General features: G+C 45.5%; 1 protein-coding gene across 3 annotated transcripts in view; it reads left to right on the plus strand.

Annotated features, from left to right (window-relative positions):
* SLC25A51 (solute carrier family 25 member 51) overlaps positions 1-20,661 on the plus strand; it is a 93,170-nt gene that overhangs the window by 10,893 nt on the left and 61,616 nt on the right. The gene's annotated exons all lie outside the window — the stretch shown is intronic.

The raw sequence follows: 20,661 nt of genomic DNA on the forward strand, positions 1-20,661 counted from the left end.
TATACTGTAGATAGTTACTATCAATTTCCCTCAGTCAGTTACCTGTTTTGGAAGCAGAGTATGTGGATTCTGCATAATTTTTGAATTGAGAATTACCAATCACAGTGCAGTCAAAACTAGAACTAAATAAAAATAGTACAAAACACATTTTAGTAATCTCTGAAAGCACCTGAAAATCATCAGTTTGTGAGCACTCTTCTCTTTCAAAATGGGAGGAAAAATATGGATCAGGAAGATTTATTCAAATTCTTTTTTCACACGAAAGGCATGGGTGATTAGGTTTTGCTGGCTAAGTTTGCTGCCATTGCACACATGACTAAACCTTTTTCTTCGCATCACTTGTTTCACGTCTAGCTGTGGTGAATTATTCTACCTTCTGCAGGCTGTCATTTTCTATTCTCGAAGTGAGAAAGAAGCGAGGTATAAGCCAGGTCTGCAAATTTTTAAGAGACCGCGTCTCTCCTTTTCCACAAGTAGATGTGTTTTGCCAGTTGCAGTTTCCCATTTTTTTCAGTGGCCTGCTCCCAGTCATTTTCAAAGCTCCTCTGGTCAAGGCATGGTGTGCAGCACGTTGCTTATCTTTAATTCAACTTTGGTGATTCGCCATTTTTTATCACTTTTTAAATCGATGAGTAACTGACTACCAGTGGAGGCTTTGAAAAGAAAGAAATTGGTTCCTTAATAAGCTATCGTGAATTATTAGCTCCAGTCATGTTGGAGTCCAGAATGGAAAGAGAAAGGTTTTTGAAAAGTAGCAGTGGTGCAATTCTAACTCTCATAAAGGTTACATTCAGGAATCTGGTCCGGTCGCTTTTTGTGAATGCTGCTGTGTTGGTTTAGAGAAAGGAATGCACAATTAAAATTCCTTGGATACAACCTCTGCAAAGAGCTGAAATGTTGTTGAATCGGAAAGTTTGAACAGCAGCTGTTGCCTCCAGCTATGTATTCATTCTGTTCATTGTACATTCAAGGTTAAAGTAAGGGAAGTTTCTGACAAATGTCCCAGCCAATTGTTTGCTCACACTGGCAGTTTTTCTTATCAATCATTGAAACACCTAGTCTCGAAGTGGTGACCAGCCCATGGAAGAGATATTGGTCCAGAAGATGCACATAACAAAATAGTTGAAAACTGTTCCAAAGTGCAGCAAAGATTACAGCCTTTTTTTTAAATGGAAACATGATTTTGGCCTGAAGTGTGCTTGAATAAAGTATGTAGGTGGAAAGGGCTTTACAGTTTTTTAGGTGGAAAGGACAACCACTTCCTTCCCATGCAGTCAGATTAGGCATCTGCTAACACTATATGGTGGGGTGATGCATGGTTCCGGCACAACTTAAAGCATATTCTGGCTCTTGAAAGGATTGCTGCTGACAGTGTGGGGAAGAAGATATTCATATACTTTCATAGAGGATGCAAAGTTATTGGCCATTTTGTAAGAAGATCATCTCCTTGATAAAGAGATCGGGGGATATGGGGTCCTCTGGCAATAGTAAAATAACATGAATGACCAGGAAAACATGTACTAAATACGTTAACACTGTTCAATGGCAGTGTTATTGCAAATGAAAGTGATAAGCAATGATAGATATTAAACAAACGTTTCCTCGTGTCAGCTAGCAAAACGAAGACACTCTTATGAAGAATGATTGTGTGCTTATTAATTAGGCCTGCACTGTTTGTATACTCTTAAAGAATTTGTATGGAGACCTTTTTTTCTGAGGCAATGGAAAGTCCGGGTGGCTGATAGGGGAGAAGTGAACCTGAGATGTTGAATGTGTTCAAAATAATATGATTTCTGAAAGGAAAGACTTGCTTTTCCTTCTTTAAGTACTCAAGGTTGTCAAAAGGTACAAAAAATAAAGAAAAGAACCGTTGATTTAAAAAAAAAAAAAAAAATCCTGGTGCTTGAGAAAACTGATCACGGAGATGCCTTTGTTGGACTTTCTTTATGGTGGATAATGCAATGGTTGGCAGTGCTGTAAAGGCACAATTACCAAAGGCAGGCAGCTGAAAACAGTAGCACATACATCTTTATCTGGTCGTTGCCTATATGTTAAGGCGTCAAGGGTTCACTTTTTTCTAGGGTCCTGCATTTCTCTGTTACTGGCATGAAGATCTTCCCCCGTCATCTGAAGTGATGCACATGTATGTTTCCTAAATTCTAAAGGGGGTAATTATTTGGCCCAGTTCTAAAATGTCAATTGACTTTTCTTCACAGGTTTATGCACTGTACTTAGGGAAATAGGAAACTCAAAAACAACAGCCCCGGGTAAACCAGCATTTGCTTCCTTTACAAATCCTGTAATTTTTCTTGGCAAAATGCAAAAGAAAATTGCTAATATAGTTTCTGCCTTGGTTCCATAAACTGCTAAATAAAAGAATGATCTCACTGGTTGTCGTTCAGTCACCACATTATGTAAATTGTGTGAATGTCTTGACGGGTTATTATATATTGTTTTATTTCCAGTTGAAATAATTTAATAAGAACTTGTGCCAGAAACTATTATTATGTGAAGGAGGTGTTGTCCGATCTAAAACTACAGTTGTCATTGTCTGCTTATTTCCCTGAGATTTACAGATGTTGTATATGCTGCTTGCCACCAGGTAGTTACTCCCAGTTCTTTAAAGTAATCTAGGATCTCTGTGGTACTGAATATTTAAAAAGTATGTAGCAACGCTAACCAAAAAACGACAGTTGTGCCATTGTTAAAGGCTAACCTAAAAGCCCCTGGAGAATGTCCAAAATGTAGTAAATTCACCATCAGTCATTGATTTCTTCGGTTGAGGAACATTCAGCCATTGGCTTGAGACATCAACATTTCGTATCAGCTCACAAGAGTAGTTTCGTCTCACTTTCTTTCTGTTGGCTGTTTTGGTCCATTTTTCTTCCTCCAATGGAGTGCATAAAGAGCAATTTTATTTCTGAAAAGTCCAGTCCATTATCACACATTGAAACCATTGTTTTGCCAAGCAATAAACATTTTTCAATGCTTTCGCCAGCATTCGAGTACGACTCTCAAATAACTGTCATAATGACTTTCTTTCATGCAGTTTGCCTCCGCCCAAGAGGGCCACCCCTAAAGCCTTAATAACGCACGACAGGCGCCATGTTCTTCTTGTCAGCCATCAGGAGAAACTTCACTGTTGAAAAATGCATTTTGCTAAGGCCTAGATCGGATGTTTCTGTCATGCTTGTCAATTCTCTGGCCAGTGGGCTTGTGATGGGCCTGCTGCCTTCACAGCGATTACAAAACCCACAACCTTTGGGGATGGCTGTCAATGAGTAGTTACAATGCTTGCAGCTTCCTGACCACTCCTTCCTGAGTCGTTCCTCCTTCACTGGTTTCACAGTGTCATGTCCCTCCCTCTCTGTTTCACACCTCCACCTGTTGGCTATCAGATCTCTTCCACCCCCTGGGAGGCTCACTCTCCCTCATCCTCCCTTGTGGTTCCCAGCTCCATCTACCCCAACCCCCCACAAGTACTCCAACCCCAACTACATCCCTTGTATCTCCCACCCTTGTGCATCACCTGCCCCCTCTCCACCTTGCTCCCAAGCCCCTTCCTCTTTGCTGTGCATCTCCCATTCTACTGCTTTCTACCGCTGCTCCTCTTCCTCCATTGCCATTTCCCAGCAGCTGTTTCCCTCATAACTGCTCCACACTGCCTGCTCTTTTTGCAGGAACTCTTTTGAGTTTTGCCGGATTCACTTTATCAGCGATAAAATGTCAAACCTGTTGGCTTTGCCAAAGCTTTTTGTATGTGATAAGAAGAAAGAAAAGGGTGGGGGGATTCCGAAGTCTCAACTTATTCCTCTACCTGCTATGTGGGCACCTTTTCAATATCAAAAACAAGCAATGTGAAAGCTAAAACATTAACACATTTAAAGGCGAGACTTATTGGTCTGGCCAGTGCATGTTAAAGTGGCCACTGACATTTGCCATTTGTCCCTCACTTACTTCCCTTTCTCGTGCTGTTCTTCCTTCCTTCCCTCTGTACCTGTCTTCCATGTGGTTTATTTTAACATCCGATTGATACTCAATTCCACTATCCTTTCCCCATGATGTAAATTTCTTTACACCTAAATGTCCTTATTTACCTATCCAACAATGGTCTGCTTTTGATCTTTCATTCCAGAAATTATGAAAAAGATTTATATTTACTGAGAGTTGTTAAAATACAGTAAAAAGCCTGGTGGGGGGCACCTGGTTCACATTCAGTTACTAAAACCGAGCTCCTGATTATGACTTTATTGCACTTACTTATTAATCCCTTACTTCTATCTTGAATATCATCAACATGTTCTCATTGGTGAAATTCAACCCTTCCTCAAAAAAGCCAAGCATGACCCACATGAATTCGGTAATTACCACTCCATCAAATGCCTTTATTTCTTTGGGAAAGATTCTGAAGAACCAGTAGACAGCCACCTTCATGAACATATCAAGCCATCCAACAATCTCGTCCAACACTATTACTGTTGCTTTGTCCACAATGATTTACAGGTTGTACATGACATTCTGCCAATCGCGGATGATGATGGTCTTGTTTCCTGGTGGTGTTAGATCTGTTTGCAACCTTTTTCATACTGTTGACTCCGAGATCTTACTTGCAACTCTGCACTCACAGGTGGGCATCACTGACACCATAGTTGATTGGTTCATCTTTTACCTATCTCACTGAAAAATTTTTTACCGGTTGAATCCTGTAGCAACACTACTTTCTGTCTTCTATCCTTGCTCTCTCTTCATCTTCTTTGATAAGCAACTTTGTTTTTTCCTAGCATTCAAAAAACAGCATAAAACTACGAGTGATACAACATACACCATCTACATCCGTAATCAGAATATCATGTGCTTTAGTTAATCCACTCATTGTAGTAGGTCCCTCAGATCCATTCTGTTGTAGTTGAGCCATTTGCCCCAGATCTTCGCATGTTACCTTTTGACAGCCTCCTGCAGCATACATGGGCTCTTCCAGTTGTGTGCACCAGTCCATTCCGGAGCGCCCCTTGTACAGAGTAGGTGGGGTGACTGATCTCCATTTATCGTCATTGTCACGTTTGGTATGATGGTGGCCATCCCGATTAGAGAACGGTCTCCTACTTTGTTGAGGATCCTCCCTTGTTATTTAACCTCTACATGGACACATCAGAAGTACTCCTTAGTCCACACGAAATTAACATTTCTCAATATGATGATGATATCCAATTATCTCTTAAAGAGATGTCAACTGAAGACATCCTTAATCTTATAGCTTGATGTCTTAATTACATCTTAAAGTCAACCTAACAAAAAACAAATTTGTCTTCATCGATGAAAGAGTAAGTGTACCCGACATTAAAAATCACATTGCTGCAAAATAAGAAAATATCCATGTGGCGGACCTGGGCTAGGTCTCAGGTATCTCGATTTACTAGGGAGGGTTCATGCGTGGGCCTCCCACCCTGAGATCTTCTGCGGTCCCTGGGGCTCCATCCACCTGGGCCCAATACAACCAGGATTGTCCAGAGGGACTCCCATCTCCCTAGGAAGAAAGCAAGGGGTAGGCTGGCTGCTCCTCCTTCACCCTCCAATCCTCCCCAAACGTACCCTGCCAGTGTCTGGTGCGGTATGGGGTATGTGCACATAGGAACTGGGTTCCCACCTTTGACGGAACAAGATAGAAACTCCCTGTTTCCAGCCTTACTCGAATCCCACCAGGCAGAAGAGCAGGTGACAGAGCTGGCACCTGTTGGTCGTATCCCACATGTGGTAAACTGGCAGGGCCTGAAGGGACATTGACTCTTCCTTTGTGCAGCCATTTTAGCTATAGTTTTAGACACGTTATTTTAGCAAACTAGGCCTGCCGCTGTGCACTTTAACCTAGATATGTTTTATTCAAGCTTCGTTATATTATTTTAACAATAGCCACATTTGCGGTCTTGTTTTATTTTTCTCTATCTAGCTGTTCTTCGTCTAGGCCAGCACTGCGTTCTTAAACAAGACATTTCTTTCACTCTGTGCTTTTTCAAGGCTGCAGTGAGATAGGTTGCCGGCAAAAGTGGTACTCTTTGTCTTCAATGTTCACAGAAACATACACACTCTTATGTGGGGATCCTTTCTTGGAACATCAGATGTTTTATTATAGAAACCCTACTTTGACCCATATAAGTTAGAGGGAGATTCCAGCCAGATGACCATGACTGTATCCTGATTGCTGAGGGCTTCGCTGCAGCTGCTTATGTAGATTACAGGCCTCTTGCTCAGGTATAAGGGATGATGTCTTCCCAGGGGAACCTGAAGGGCAGCATTAGAGCTTAACATGCTGTGCTCTAACATAGTCTAGGTAGGAACTATTCTTAAAAACCGCAGTTACAACATGGTAGCGTTATTTTTGTGTTTTACTCTCCTTGTCACAATTTTAATCCTGTCATGCTTTGTCGTCCTAGTTATTGCAATACATGCTTTATTATCTAAGATGCAGTTACTTCAATAAAACCTTATTGAACTATACTCTGCCTCTGATTGTCCTGGTATACGTGAGACTAATGTAACTGCGAGAAACGGATGAGATCTAAGTGACCGCGATTTCCTTGAGGAGTCATTTGTGTCATGCGCCCGGTTGCCCAATCATCCCTACTCTCGTTGGAGATTAGGGACTGCTAGTTAGCTGGAGGAAAACCCGGATTAGGCCGGCAGGTGTCACCTGGTGTGGGTTTAGTCCCAGTCCCCCGCAGTACAAGTGATTCTGCCGCCTAAATCCAGTAGTCTCATTAGGCTAATGAGAACCTGCGCGACACCATGCAGCCACAACCAAATAGACATGTGGATGCCTAGAGTTTAACTTGGGCACCGGTAACCAAAAGAAAATGTTGTGCAAGGGCCGTATATTCATGGAAAAATCCACCAGCAAAGCCACTAATGAGAAATCCAGTTTTGAGGAAAGAAGCACCCCAGAATCCTCTGGGGTGCGCCAGAAAGTTTCCTACTTGCTTCTGTGTTACTCCAGGAAGGGCAGGGGCACCACCAACAGATTTGAAAATCGTTGTGAGGGGCTGCAGGGAGTGCAGCTGCCTCCTAGAAAATTGCCCCTTCAAGGTTGACCTAAGTGTACCAGAGAGTTACATGGATGCCCCTTGAGAAGGTTAACTTGTTTTCTGGCATTCTTGAAGATTGTGCCTTTGCATAGAGTCTCTGGATGGGGGGTGGGGGGGATCTCTGCTGGATGGTACTAAATCTGTAGTGGCAGCAGTATAAAGATGGAAAAAGGACTCATGTCCATGTGATTGTATTTACCATGCGTTATTGGACAAGCTTACACGAATAGGGGATCATAATATATATTAATGAATTTCATTGAGAGATGGTACCATCAGAGGATGTTATTAATGTGGTTTGCCATGACGTATGTCAGATTTCAGTCTTTATAATTGTGGTGACACCGTGGCAGTAGGCCTGTCTTTATAATTTCACCCCATGATCTTTTGTCTAGGCGTATGTGTAGAAATACTGTGACTTAGAGTTTGCAGAGGTGGCAACTGTTTTGAGGGTGTCACCAAAGGTATTTCCATCTACCAAATTGCAGATATTTGTAAATTAATTTGTAGTATTTAATAGTGTGTATAAAAAAAGTAATTTTCCTTTTTATAAGAAAATACACGGACTGGACAATGATTTATTGAGTATTGTTGCATACCAGCAAGCTGGATTTACTAGCCTGCACCACCTCCCCCAATTAGGCATTGCTACCTTGAGAGAGTGAAGTCCTACAATGGATTACCTAGTTTCAAGTAAAGAAAAAATTGCAGACTTATTACTTGAGACGGATTCACATCTTTTGTAACTAATATCCCAGTTCCTTGCACACAATGTTTGGTACATTGATTTACTTATGATTTTTCTGTGTTTTATCTATCTTGCTTCTTCTAGCTGTGTTTGATGCTTTTTTCCATTATTCTCTGACACTGTCTACTAAATTGCTGTAAATTAATTGCTACATATGATCTAATGATATTTGTGATTAACTGGCATTATGTTGTATATTGCAACAATGCAGCATTTTGTACTGTATGGATACTGTACCCTAGACTGTACCATAAACCTTATGAAGACTCCTTTGGGAAGCTGTCGTCTGACTTGTAACTAGAGATGAAATATGCAGCACAATGATTCACTGATTTGAGATTTATGTTTAGGGACACCAGTAATCATTGTTTTGGATATGATTGAATACAAATGTTGCTGAACACTGACCCAAGGTTCTTTTTCCAGAAACATCCTATAAGATTTTAGGTTTAGGATTAATGCTTATGTTAACGTTTTGACATGAACAATAAAAATTTGCACTGCTGTACCCTCATTGAAATCTTTGGAAGCAAATGTGTTCGTAGATTTCCTTGCAGTGTTTTTCGGAAGTAAGTTGTCTGTTATGATAAAAACTTGAAGTTACGTTTCCTCTTGTGTTTGTAGAAACTTGTTTTGTGTATATTTATATGTTGTGGGAAAGGAAGCAAATATCTGAAGGCTACTACAGAAAATCTTGAAAGTTATTTTTGAAAAGATTCCCCAGTTAAAATAAGACTGAAAACATTCAGCGAAGTGGCTACAATTGTATACATCCAGTATGAACCTGATAATTGACTTCCTCATGCCAAACATTATAGACTGTAAACACTACTTTCTCTCCACCTTCCTGTTTTGGGTCATTACCAGCAGGTGAAAGCGAACACCACGTACGCTGCAGTTGAACATGCTGAGCAGGGAAATTATCTTAAAGGCTTTCTACAAAGGTCTCTCCAGCTTTATTTATGTACAAAGGTGAAGCAAAAGATAAAATGCGAAGGTCATGCGAGTAAATGAGTTGCCACTAGACAGCAATGTGTGCGCCAGAACATGGGACAAGGACAGGACTGCATTTTATCTTGTAGATACAGCGCAGTCCTACCCTTTTGGTTTGACGCAGGGCGGTGTAGCAAAAAGGCGTGTGGTGCTGCCCTGCTCAAAACTTAGTAAATGAGGCCCTCAGTCTTTTGGGTGATCTAGCGAGGATCAGGTTTGAATACACCCCATTTCAGCATTTTTCTAAACTGGAGGTATTATTTTTTCTACAAGTCCTTGGGGGAAAAAGGTAATAGCGTACCCTAGTCTAGAGGCATGACACAATTTTGCGGGTAAACACCGACATGGAATGCACATCAGAGATTTTGTTTTGGTGACTAGAATCTGCACTGCTAGATATAATTCATAGGTTCTTTAGTTTAGAGCGTGTAAAAGCCTGCGTGCAATGCATTTAGAATGTAATTCTTTCATTTGCTTTGCATAAATTTAGTGTTTGTTGCATGTTTTCACGAAAATCCTCCGAACTGTGCTATCTTTTGTGCTGAAGGACTGTCTACAGATGCCCCGTATTTTTTGTATTTTGTATCGTTTACAGGGCCAATATGATTCTTGGTGGTAACATCGCTTTCCCTAAACACCTTTTAAATATTGATGTGCTGGGAAGTTATTCACCCCCAATATGCATATATGCGAAAGTCTTTGCTGACACTAAATTTAATTTGTGCAAATGATGCAAAACCGGTCCCTAAAGTTTTACAGTAGCCCATGAGTTGCGACTTTGGTGGAGTGGCTTGGCAGCAGCCAAGATGGCCACAATGTAAAGGAGCTCTGGAGATCTCGTAAATGAAACCCTTGCCCTCTGTCAAAAATCCGAATCTAGGCCACAAAATGCCCCCGGGGGGACCAAAAACCGACGGCGCCCGATAGATGCAAATCCACAACAAAAACAATTGGGGCCGGTGAGGCAGTCGCAGAGAACTCGTGGGCTACCTACGGAGGAGAGGCACGCGAGGCGCCCACAAAATCTTCATGATGGAGGCCTCTGGAGGTGGGCCCTGAAGGCAGATCGCCTAACATCCTGTGGTGAGGCTCGGCCAGCGGGGACCCCTGGTGATCGCCTCGGTTGCTGAAAAATGGAGAAGAGGTGGCCGGGGCACGTTCCAGCCGGCCGGGGGAAGCAGCAGCGGGCCTGGGAGTGAGGCACTCTGCCTGTAAAGCGGCCGGGGGGCCTGTAGGAAAGTACCATCTTGCCTGGCATGTTACCCCCATATTTCACTGTATATATGTTGTTTTAGTTGTATGTGTCACTGGGACCCTGCCAGCCAGGGCCCCAGTGCTCATAAGTGTGCCCTGTATGTGTTCCCTGTGTGATGACTAACTGTCTCACTGAGGCTCTGCTAACCAGAACCTCAGTGGTTATGCTCTCTCTTTGCTTTCCAAATTGTCACTAACAGGCTAGTGACCAATTTCACCAATTCACATTGGCATACTGGAACACCCTTATAATTCCCTAGTATATGGTACTGAGGTACCCAGGGTATTGGGGTTCCAGGAGATCCTTATGGGCTGCAGCATTTCTTTTGCCACCCATAGGGAGCTCTGACAATTCTTACACAGGCCTGCCACTGCAGCCTGAGTGAAATAACGTCCACGTTATTTCACAGCCATTTACCACTGCACTTAAGTAACTTATAAGTCACCTACATGTCTAACCTTTACCTGGTAAAGGTTGGGTGCTAAGTTACTTAGTGTGTGGGCACCCTGGCACTAGCCAAGGTGCCCCCACATTGTTCAGGGCAAATTCCCCGGACTTTGTGAGTGCGGGGACACCATTACACGCGTGCACTATACATAGGTCACTACCTATGTATAGCGTCACAATGGTACCTCCGAACATGGCCATGTAACATGTCTAAGATCATGGAATTGTTACCCCAATGCCATCCTGGCATTGGGGAGACAATTCCATGATCCCCCGGGTCTCTAGCACAGACCCGGGTACTGCCAAACTGCCTTTCCTGGGGTTTCACTGCAGCTGCTGCCAACCCCTCAGACAGGTTTCTGCCCTCCTGGGGTCCAGCCAGGAAGGCAGAACAAAGGACTTCCTCAGAGAGAGGGTGTTACACCCTCTCCCTTTGGAAAAAGGTGTCCGGGCTGGGGAGGAGTAGCCTCCCCCAGCCTCTGGAAATGCTTTAATGGGCACAGATGGTGCCCAGCTCTGCATAAGCTAGTCTACACCGGCTCAGGGATCCCCCAGCCCTGCTCTGGCGTGAAACTGGACAAAGGAAAGGGGAGTGACCACTCCCCTGACCTGCACCTCCCAGGGGAGGTGCCCAGAGCTCCTCAAGTGTGCTCCAGACCTCTGCCATCTTGGAAACAGAGGTGCTGCTGGCACACTGGACTGCTCTGAGTGGGCAGTGCCAGCAGGTGACGTCAGAGACTCCTCCTGATAGGCTCTTACCTGTGTTGCTAGCCTATCCTCCTTCCTAGGTAGCCAAACCTCCTTTTCTGGCTATTTAGGGTCTCTGCTTTGGGGAATTCTTTAGATAACGAATGCAAGAGCTCATCAGAGTTCCTCTGCATCTCTCTCTTCACCTTCTGCCATGGAATCGACCGCTGACTGCTCAGGACTCCTGCAAAACCGCAACAAAGTAGCAAAGACGACTACTGCAACCTTGTATCACTGATCCTGCTGCCTTCTCGACTGTTTTCCTGGTGGTGCATGCTGTGGGGGTAGTCTGCCTCCTCTCTGCACTAGAAGCTCCGAAGAAATCTCCCGTGGGTCGACGGAATCTTCCCCCTGCAACAGCAGGCAACAAAAGACTGTATCACCGGTCCTCTGGGTCCCCTCTCAGCACGACGAGCGTGGTCCCTGGAACTCAGCAACTCTGTCCAAGTGACTCCCACAGTCCAGTGACTCTTCAGTCCAAGTTTGGTGGAGGTAAGTCCTTGCCTCACCACGCTAGACTGCATTGCTGGGTACCGCGTGATTTGCAGCTGCTCTGGCTCCTGTGCACTCTTCCAGGATTTCCTTTGTGCACAGCCAAGCCTGGGTCCCCGACACTCTAACCTGCAGTGCACAACCTCCTGAGTTGTCCTCCGGCGTCGTGGGATCTTCTTTTGTGACTTCGGGTGAGCTCCGGTTCACTCCTCTTCGTAGTGCCTGTTCCGGCACTTCTGCGGGTGCTGCCTGCTTCTGAGAGGGCTCCTTGTCTTGCTGGGCGCCCCCTCTGTCTCATCACGCAATTGGTGACATCCTGGTCCCTCCTGGGCCACAGCAGCATCCAAAAATCCTAACCGAAACCCTTGCAGCTAGCAAGGCTTATTTGCGGTCTTTCTGCGTGGGAACACCTCTGCAAGCTTCTTCACGACGTGGGACATCCATCCTCCAAAGGGGAAGTTCCTAGTCCTCTTCGTTCTTGCAGAATCCACAGCTTCTACCATCCGGTGGCAGCTTCTTTGCACCCTCAGCTGGCATTTCCTGGGCATCTGCCCAATCTCGACTTTGTCGCGACTCTTGGACCTGGTCCCCTTGTTCCACAGGTACTCTCGTCCGGAAATCCACTTTGGTTGCATTGCTGGTGTTGTTCTTTCTTGCAGAATTCCCCTATCACGACTTCTGTGCTCTCTGGGGAATATAGGTGCACTTTACACCTACTTTTCAGGGTCTTGGGGTGGGCTATTTTTCTAACCCTCACTGTTTTCTTACAGTCCCAGCGACCCTCTACAAGCTCACATAGGTTTGGGGTCCATACGTTATTCACATTCCACTTTTGGAGTATATGGTTTGTGTTGCCCCTATACCTATGTGCTCTCATTACAATCTATTGTGACTGTACATTGCGTGCATTGCTTTCTATTGCTATTACTGCATATTTTTGGTATTGTGTACATATATCTTGTGTATATTTGCTATCCTCATACTGAGGGTACTCACTGAGGTACTTTTGGCATATTGTCATAAAAATAAAGTACCTTTATTTTTAGTATATCTGTGTATTGTGTTTTCTTATGATATTGTGCATATGACACCAGTGGTATAGTAGGAGCTTTGCATGTCTCCTAGTTCAGCCTAAGCTGCTCTGCTAAGCTACCTTTTCTATCAGCCTAAGCTGCTAGACACCTCTTCTACACTAATAAGGGATAACTGGACCTGGTACAAAGTGTAAGTACCCCTTGGTACCCACTACAAGCCAGGCCAGCCTCCTACATTGGTTGTGCAGCGGTGGGATAAGTACTTGCAACTACTTACCACTTTGTCATTTTGTACTTTTCATAAGAGAAAAATATACAAAACAAGTTCAGTGTATGTACACCTAACCAAAAAGTTTTGCTTTTCTTCTCTTACTCTATTGCTAAGTGCTGAAAAGTACCTCTAAACTTTCTAAAAAGTTGAAATAGTTTTTTCTGTTTCCTTAAAAAGTTCTGAAACTTTTTCTTTCTTTTTCTGTCCCTTAAACCCTTTTCTATCATGTCTGGTACATGTCCTACTCTTAATCTGGCCAGCACAGCTTATGATCTCCTTAGTTTGAAAAATTTGAGGAGTCTCTGCATTGATAGAGGTTTAGGGGTAGGGAAGAATCCCTCTAGAGAATTGTTGATTAACATGCTCATTGAAAATGATAAGGCCTTAGCTGGCACATCAGTTGAGAAGTTAGCAGATGGTTCACACTCTGATTCTGGGGTAGCCCCAGTAAGAATGTTAATGGTATTCTTTCCAACCTGCCCCTTAGCAGACCCCTTAGCATAGCTGGTACTAATGTGAGCTCATCACAGTAGGGATGGCATTCCTTTAGGCCAGGTTGTTAGGGTGCCAACTGTTAGGGACAGGTCTCCTTCTGTTTTTTCACATCATTCTTCTGTGTCAAAGCATGCCCAACCCACCCACCCTGATGACAGAATGTTAGAAAGGGAGCTCAATAGATTGAGAGTGGAAGAGACCAGGCTGAAGCTTAAACAGCAACAGCTGACTCTAGACAGGGAATCTTTAGACTTAGAAAAAGAAAGACTGAAGTTGGGGTATGGACCCCATGGTGGCAGCAGCAGTATTCCAGATAGTAATCCTGTGAAAGAGCATGATTCTAGGAATCTGCATAAGATAGTTCCCCCTTACAAGGAGGGGGATGACATTAACAAGTGGTTTGCTGCTCTTGAGAGGGCCTGTGTTGTACAGGGGGTCCCTCAAAGGCAGTGGGCTGCTATCCTATGGCTATCTTTCAGTGGAAAGGGTAGGGATAGGCTCCTTACTGTGAAGGAAAGTGATGCCAATAATTTTACAGTTTTGAAGAATGCACTCTTGGATGGATTTGGCTTAACCACTGAACAATACAGGATTAAGTTCAGAGAAACCAGAAAAGAGTCCTCACAAGACTGGGTAGACTTTGTTGACTATTCAGTGAAGGCCTTGGAGGGGTGGTTACATGGCAGTAAAGTTTCTGACTATGAAAGCCTGTACAATCTAATCTTGAGAGAGCATATTCTGAATAACTGTGTGTCTGATTTGTTACACCAATATCTAGTGGACTCAGATCTGACCTCTCCCCAAGAATTGGGAAAGAAGGCAGACAAATGGGTCAGAACAAGAGTGAACAGAAAAATTCATACAGGGGGTGACAAGGATGGCAAGAAGAAGGATGGTAAGTCTTCAGACAAGGGTGGGGACAAATCTAAAAATGAGTCTTCATCAGGCCCACAAAAACACTCTGGTGGGGGTGGTGGGCCCAAATCCTCTTCTAATCAAGTAAAGAAACCATGGTGCTATTTATGTAAAGTAAAAGGCCATTGGACAACTGATGCCAGTTGTCCAAAGAAAAGCACCAAGCCTCCCACTACCACAACCCCTACTGCTACACCTAGTGCCCCTAGTAATAGCAGTGGTGGTGGGAGCAAACCTACTAATAGCCAATCCAAGGGAGTAGCTGGGCTCACTTTTGGAAATTTAGTTGAGGTTGGTCTTGTTAGGGAGACCACAGAGGCTGTGTTAGTCTCTGAAGGTGCCATTGATTTGGCCACCTTGGTTGCTTGTCCCCTTAATATGGATAAGTACAAGCAACTTCCCCTAATAAATGGTGTTGAGGTTCAGGCCTACAGAGACACAGGTGCCAGTGTTACCATGGTAATAGAGAAACTGGTACACCCTGAACAACACCTACTTGGTCACCAGTACCAAGTGACTGATGCTCATAACAACACTCTTAGCCACCCCATGGCTGTTGTAAATCTCAACTGGGGGGGGTTACTGGTCCAAAGAAAGTTGTGGTTGCCTCAGATTTACCTGTAGACTGTCTACTAGGGAACGATTTAGAGACATCAGCTTGGGCAGAAGTGGAGTTGGAGGCTCATGCAGCAATGCTGGGCATTCCTGGGCATATTTTTGCTTTAACCAGGGCTCAGGCCAAAAAGCAAAAAGGACAGGGTGACTTGGATCCTGGAACAATGGCCCAAGTGCTCCCTAAAGCTAGGGTTAGTAAAGGTAAATCCCTACCTACTATCCCTCCCTCTACAGATGATTCAACTTCTGAGGAAGAAGAATTTCCCCCCTGTGCAGAACCTTCAGCAGAGGAGCTGGAAGCAGACACTGCTGAGCTTTTGGGTGGAGGGGGGCCTGCCAGGGAGGAGCTGAGTGTGGCACGGCAAACCTGTCCCACATTAGCATGTCTAAGACAGCAAGCTGTCAAACAGCAAAATGGGGATATCAGTGACTCACATAGAGTTTACTGGGAGGACAACCTCTTGTATACAGAGGCAAGGGACCCTAAACCTGGAGCAGCCAGGAGATTGGTCATTCCCCTGCAATACAGAGAGTTCCTCCTAACTCTAGCCCACGACATTCCCTTGGCTGGACATCTTGGGCAAATTAAAACATGGGAAAGGCTTGTCCCCCTGTTTCATTGGCCTAGGATGTCAGAGGACACAAAATATTTTTGTAAGTCCTGTGTCACCTGTCAAGCCAGTGGCAAGACTGGTGGCACCCCAAAGGCTCCCCTTATTCCACTGCCTGTGGTTGGGGTCACCTTTGAAAGGGTAGGGGTTGACATAGTTGGCCCCCTTGACCCTCCTACTGCTTCAGGCAATAGGTTTATCTTGGTGGTAGTGGACCATGCCACAAGATATCCTGAATCAATTCCTATAAGGACCACTACAGCACCTGCAGTGGCAAAGGCCCTCCTGGGAATCTTTTCCAGGGTGGGCTTCCCAAAAGAAGTGGTATCAGACAGGGGTAGCAACTTTATGTCTGCATACTTGAAGGCCATGTGGAAAGAATGTGGTGTAACATACAAATTCACCACACCTTATCATCCACAAAAAAATGGACTGGTAGAGAGGTTTAATAAAACTCTCAAAGGAATGATAATGGGACTCCCTGAAAAACTCAGGAGGAGATGGGATGTCCTGTTACCTTGCCTCCTTTTTGCTTACAGTGAGGTACCCCAGAAAGGAGTGGGCTTCAGCCCCTTTGAACTCCTATTTGGACACCCTGTAAGAGATCCTCTAACACTTGTAAAGGAGGGTTGGGAACAACCTTTAAAAGCTCCTAAGCAAGACATAGTGGACTGTGTACTCGGCCTAAGATCCAGAATGGCTGAGTACATGAAAAAGGCCAGTAAAAACCTTCAGGCCAGCCAAGAGCTCCAAAAGCAATGGCATGACCAGAAGGCTGTTCTGATTCAGTACCAACCAGGACAGAAAGTGTGGGTCTTGGAGCCTGTGGCCCCAAGAGCACTCCAAGACAAATGGAGTGGACCCCACATCATTGTTGAAAAGAAGGGAGAAGTCACCTACTTGGTTGACTTGGGCACTGCCAGGAGTCCCCTTAGGGTGCTCCATGTCAATCGCCTAAAACCCTACTATGACAGGGCTGATCTCACCCTGCTCATGACAACAGATGAAGGACAGGAAGAAGCGAGTGACCCTCTCCCTGATCTCTTCTCTTCCACAGAACAAGATGCTCTAGTGGAAGGTGTAGTTTTAGCAGACTGTCTTACTGCTGAGCAGAAAGACCACTGCATAAATCTCCTGGGTCAGTTTTCTGAACTCTTTTCTACTGTGCCAGGTACCACTTCTTGGTGTGAGCACACTATAGATACTGGAGACAGCATGCCTGTCAAAAGTAAGATCTATAGGCAGCCTGACCATGTCAGAGACTGCATAAAACAAGAGGTTCAGAAAATGCTTGAACTGGGAGTGGTTGAGCACTCTGAAAGCCCATGGGCCTCTCCTGGGGTGCTTGTACCAAAGCCTCACTCTAAAGATGGGAAAAGAGAAATGAGGTTTTGTGTAGATTACAGAGGTCTCAACCAGGTAACTAAAACTAATGCTCACCCTATACCCAGGGCAGATGAGCTAATAGATACACTGGCATCTGCCAAGTATCTAAGCACCTTTGATTTGACTGCAGGGTATTGGCAGATCAAGTTATCAGAGGTTGCTAAAGCAAAAACTGCATTTTTCGACTATTGGAGGGCACTACCCATTCACAGTAATGCCCTTTGGTTTGAAAAATGCACCTGCCACTTTTCAGAGGTTGGTGAATACAGTCCTGCAAGGGTTGGAGGCTTTTAGTGCAGCATATCTAGATGATATAGCTGTCTTTAGCTCCACCTGGGATAATCACCTGGTCCACCTGTGGAAAGTTTTGGAGGCCCTGCAAAAGGCAGGCCTCACTATCAAGGCTTCAAAGTGCCAAATAGGGCAGGGGAAAGTGGTTTATCTGGGACACCTTGTAGGTGGGGAACAGATAGCACCACTTCAGGGGAAAATCCAAACTATCATTGATTGGATTCCCCCTACAACTCAGACCCAAGTGAGCGCCTTCTTAGGCCTCACTGGGTATTACAGGAGGTTCTTAAAGAACTATGGCTCCATAGCAGCCCCTCTTAATGTCCTCACTTCAAAGAAGATGCCTAAAAAGGTATTATGGACAGCTAGCTGTCAGAATGCTTTTGAGGAGCTGAAACAGGCCATGTGCTCTGCACCTGTCCTAAAAAGCCCATGTTACTCCAAGAAATTCATTGTTCAAACTGATGCATCTGAATTAGGGGTAGGGGCAGTCTTATCACAACTCAATTCTGAGGGCCAGGATCAACCTGTTGCTTTTATCAGCAGGAGGTTGACCCCTAGAGAAAAGCGTTGGTCTGCCATAGAGAGGGAGGCCTTTGCTGTGGTCTGGGCACTGAAGAAGTTGAGGCCATACCTGTTTGGCACTCACTTCATTGTTCAGACAGACCACAAACCTCTACTTTGGCTAAAACAAATGAAAGGTGAAACCCCTAAATTGTTGAGGTGGTCCATATCTCTACAGGGAATGGACTATACAGTGGAACATAGACCTGGGAGTACCCACTCCAATGCAGATGGACTCTCCAGATATTTCCACTTAGACAATGAAGACTCATCAGGTCATGGCTAGTCTTATTGTCCTTCGTTTGGGGGGGGGGGGGTTGTGTAGGAAAGTACCACCTTGCCTGGCATGTTACCCCCATATTTCACTGTGTATATGTTGTTTTAGTTGTATGTGTCACTGGGACCCTGACAGCCAGGGCCCCAGTGCTCATAAGTGTGCCCTGTATGTGTTCCCTGTGTGATGACTAACTGTCTCACTGAGGCTCTGCTAACCAGAACCTCAGTGGTTATGCTCTCTCTTTGCTTTCCAAATTGTCACTAACAGGCTAGTGACCAATTTTACCAATTCACATTGGCATACTGGAACACCCTTATAATTCCCTAGTATATGGTACTGAGGTACCCAGGGTATTGGGGTTCCAGGAGATCCCTATGGGCTGCAGCATTTCTTTTGCCACCCATAGGGAGCTCTGACAATTCTTACACAGGCCTGCCACTGCAGCCTGAGTGAAATAACGCCCACGTTATTTCACAGCCATTTACCACTGCACTTAAGTAACTTATAAGTCACCTATATGTCTAACCTTTACCTGGTAAAGGTTGGGTGCTAAGTTACTTAGTGTGTGGGCACCCTGGCACTAGCCAAGGTGCCCCCACATTGTTCAGGGCAAATTCCCTGGACTTTGTGAGTGCGAGGACACCATTACACGCGTGCACTATACATAGGTCACTACCTATGTATAGCGTCACAATGGTAACTCCGAACATGGCCATGTAACATGTCTAAGATCATGGAATTGTCACCCCAATGCCATCCTGGCATTGGGGAGACAATTCCATGATCCCCCGGGTCTCTAGCACAGACCTGGGTACTGCAAAACTGCCTTTCCTAGGGTTTCCCTGCAGCTGCTGCTGCTGCTGCCAACCCCTCAGACAGGTTTCTGCCCTCCTGGGGTCCAGCCAGGCTTAGCCCAGGAAGGCAGAACAAAGGACTTCCTCAGAGAGAGGGTGTTACACCCTCTCCCTTTGGAAAAAGGTGTCAGGGCTGGGGAGGAGTAGCCTCCCCCAGCCTCTGGAAATGCTTTGATGGGCACAGATGGTGCCCATCTCTGCATAAGCCAGTCTACACCGGTTCAGGGATCCCCCAGCCCTGCTCTGGCGTGAAACTGGACAAAGGAAAGGGGAGTGACCACTCCCCTGACCTGCACCTCCCAGGGGAGGTGCCCAGAGCTCCTCCAGTGTGCTCCAGACCTCTGCCATCTTGGAAACAGAGGTGCTGCTGGCACACTGGACTGCTCTGAGTGACGTCAGAGACTCCTCCTGATAGGCTCTTACCTGTGTTGCTAGCCTATCCTCCTTCCTAGGTAGCCAAACCTCCTTTTCTGGCTATTTAGGGTCTCTGCTTTGGGGAATTCTTTAGATAACGAATGCAAGAGCTCATCAGAGTTCCTCTGCATCTCTCTCTTCACCTTCTGCCACGGAATCGACCGCTGACTGCTCAGGACTCCTGCAAAACCGCAACAAAGTAGCAAAGACGACTACTGCAACCTTGTATCGCTGATCCTGCCGCCTTCTCGACTGTTTTCCTGGTGGTGCATGCTGTGGGGCTAGTCTGCCTCCTCTCTGCACTAGAAGCTCCGAAGAAATCTCCTGTGGGTCGACGGAATCTTCCCCCTGCAACAGCAGGCAACAAAAGACTGCATCACCGGTCCTCTGGGTCCCCGCTCAGCACGACGAGCGTGGTCCCTGGAACTCAGCAACTCTGTCCAAGTGACTCCCACAGTCCAGTGACTCTTCAGTCCAAGTTTGGTGGAGGTAAGTCCTTGCCTCACCACGCTAGACTGCATTGCTGGGTACCGCGTGATTTGCAGCTTCTCCGGCTCCTCTGCACTCTTCCAGGATTTCCTTTGTGCACAGCCAAGCCTGGGTCCCCGACACTCTAACCTGCAGTGCACAACCTCCTGAGTTGTCCTCCGGCGTCGTGGGATCTTCTTTTGTGACTTTGGGTGAGCTCTGGTTCACTCCTCTTCGTAGTGCCTGTTCTGGCACTTCTGCGGGTGCTGCCTGCTTCTGAGAGGGCTCCTTGTCTTGCTGGGCGCCCCCTCTGTCTCATCATGCAATTGGCGACATCCTGGTCCCTCCTGGGCCACAGCAGCATCCAAAAACCCTAACCGCGACCCTTGCAGCTAGCAAGGCTTGTTTGCGGTCTTTCTGCGTGGGAACACCTCTGCAAGCTTCTTCACGACGTGGGACATCCATCCTCCAAAGGGGAAGTTCCTAGTCCTCTTCGTTCTTGCAGAATCCACAGCTTCTACCATCCGGTGGCAGCTTCTTTGCACCCTCAGCTGGCATTTCCTGAGCATCTGCCCAATCTCTACTTTGTCGCGACTCTTGGACTTGGTCCCCTTGTTCCACAAGTACTCTCATCCGGAAATGCACTTTGGTTGCATTGCTGGTGTTGTTCTTTCTTGCAGAATTCCCCTATCACGACTTCTGTGCTCT

The sequence above is a fragment of the Pleurodeles waltl genome, chromosome 1_2, assembly GCF_031143425.1.
Source record: "Pleurodeles waltl isolate 20211129_DDA chromosome 1_2, aPleWal1.hap1.20221129, whole genome shotgun sequence".
NCBI classification, from domain to species: Eukaryota; Metazoa; Chordata; class Amphibia; order Caudata; family Salamandridae; genus Pleurodeles; species Pleurodeles waltl.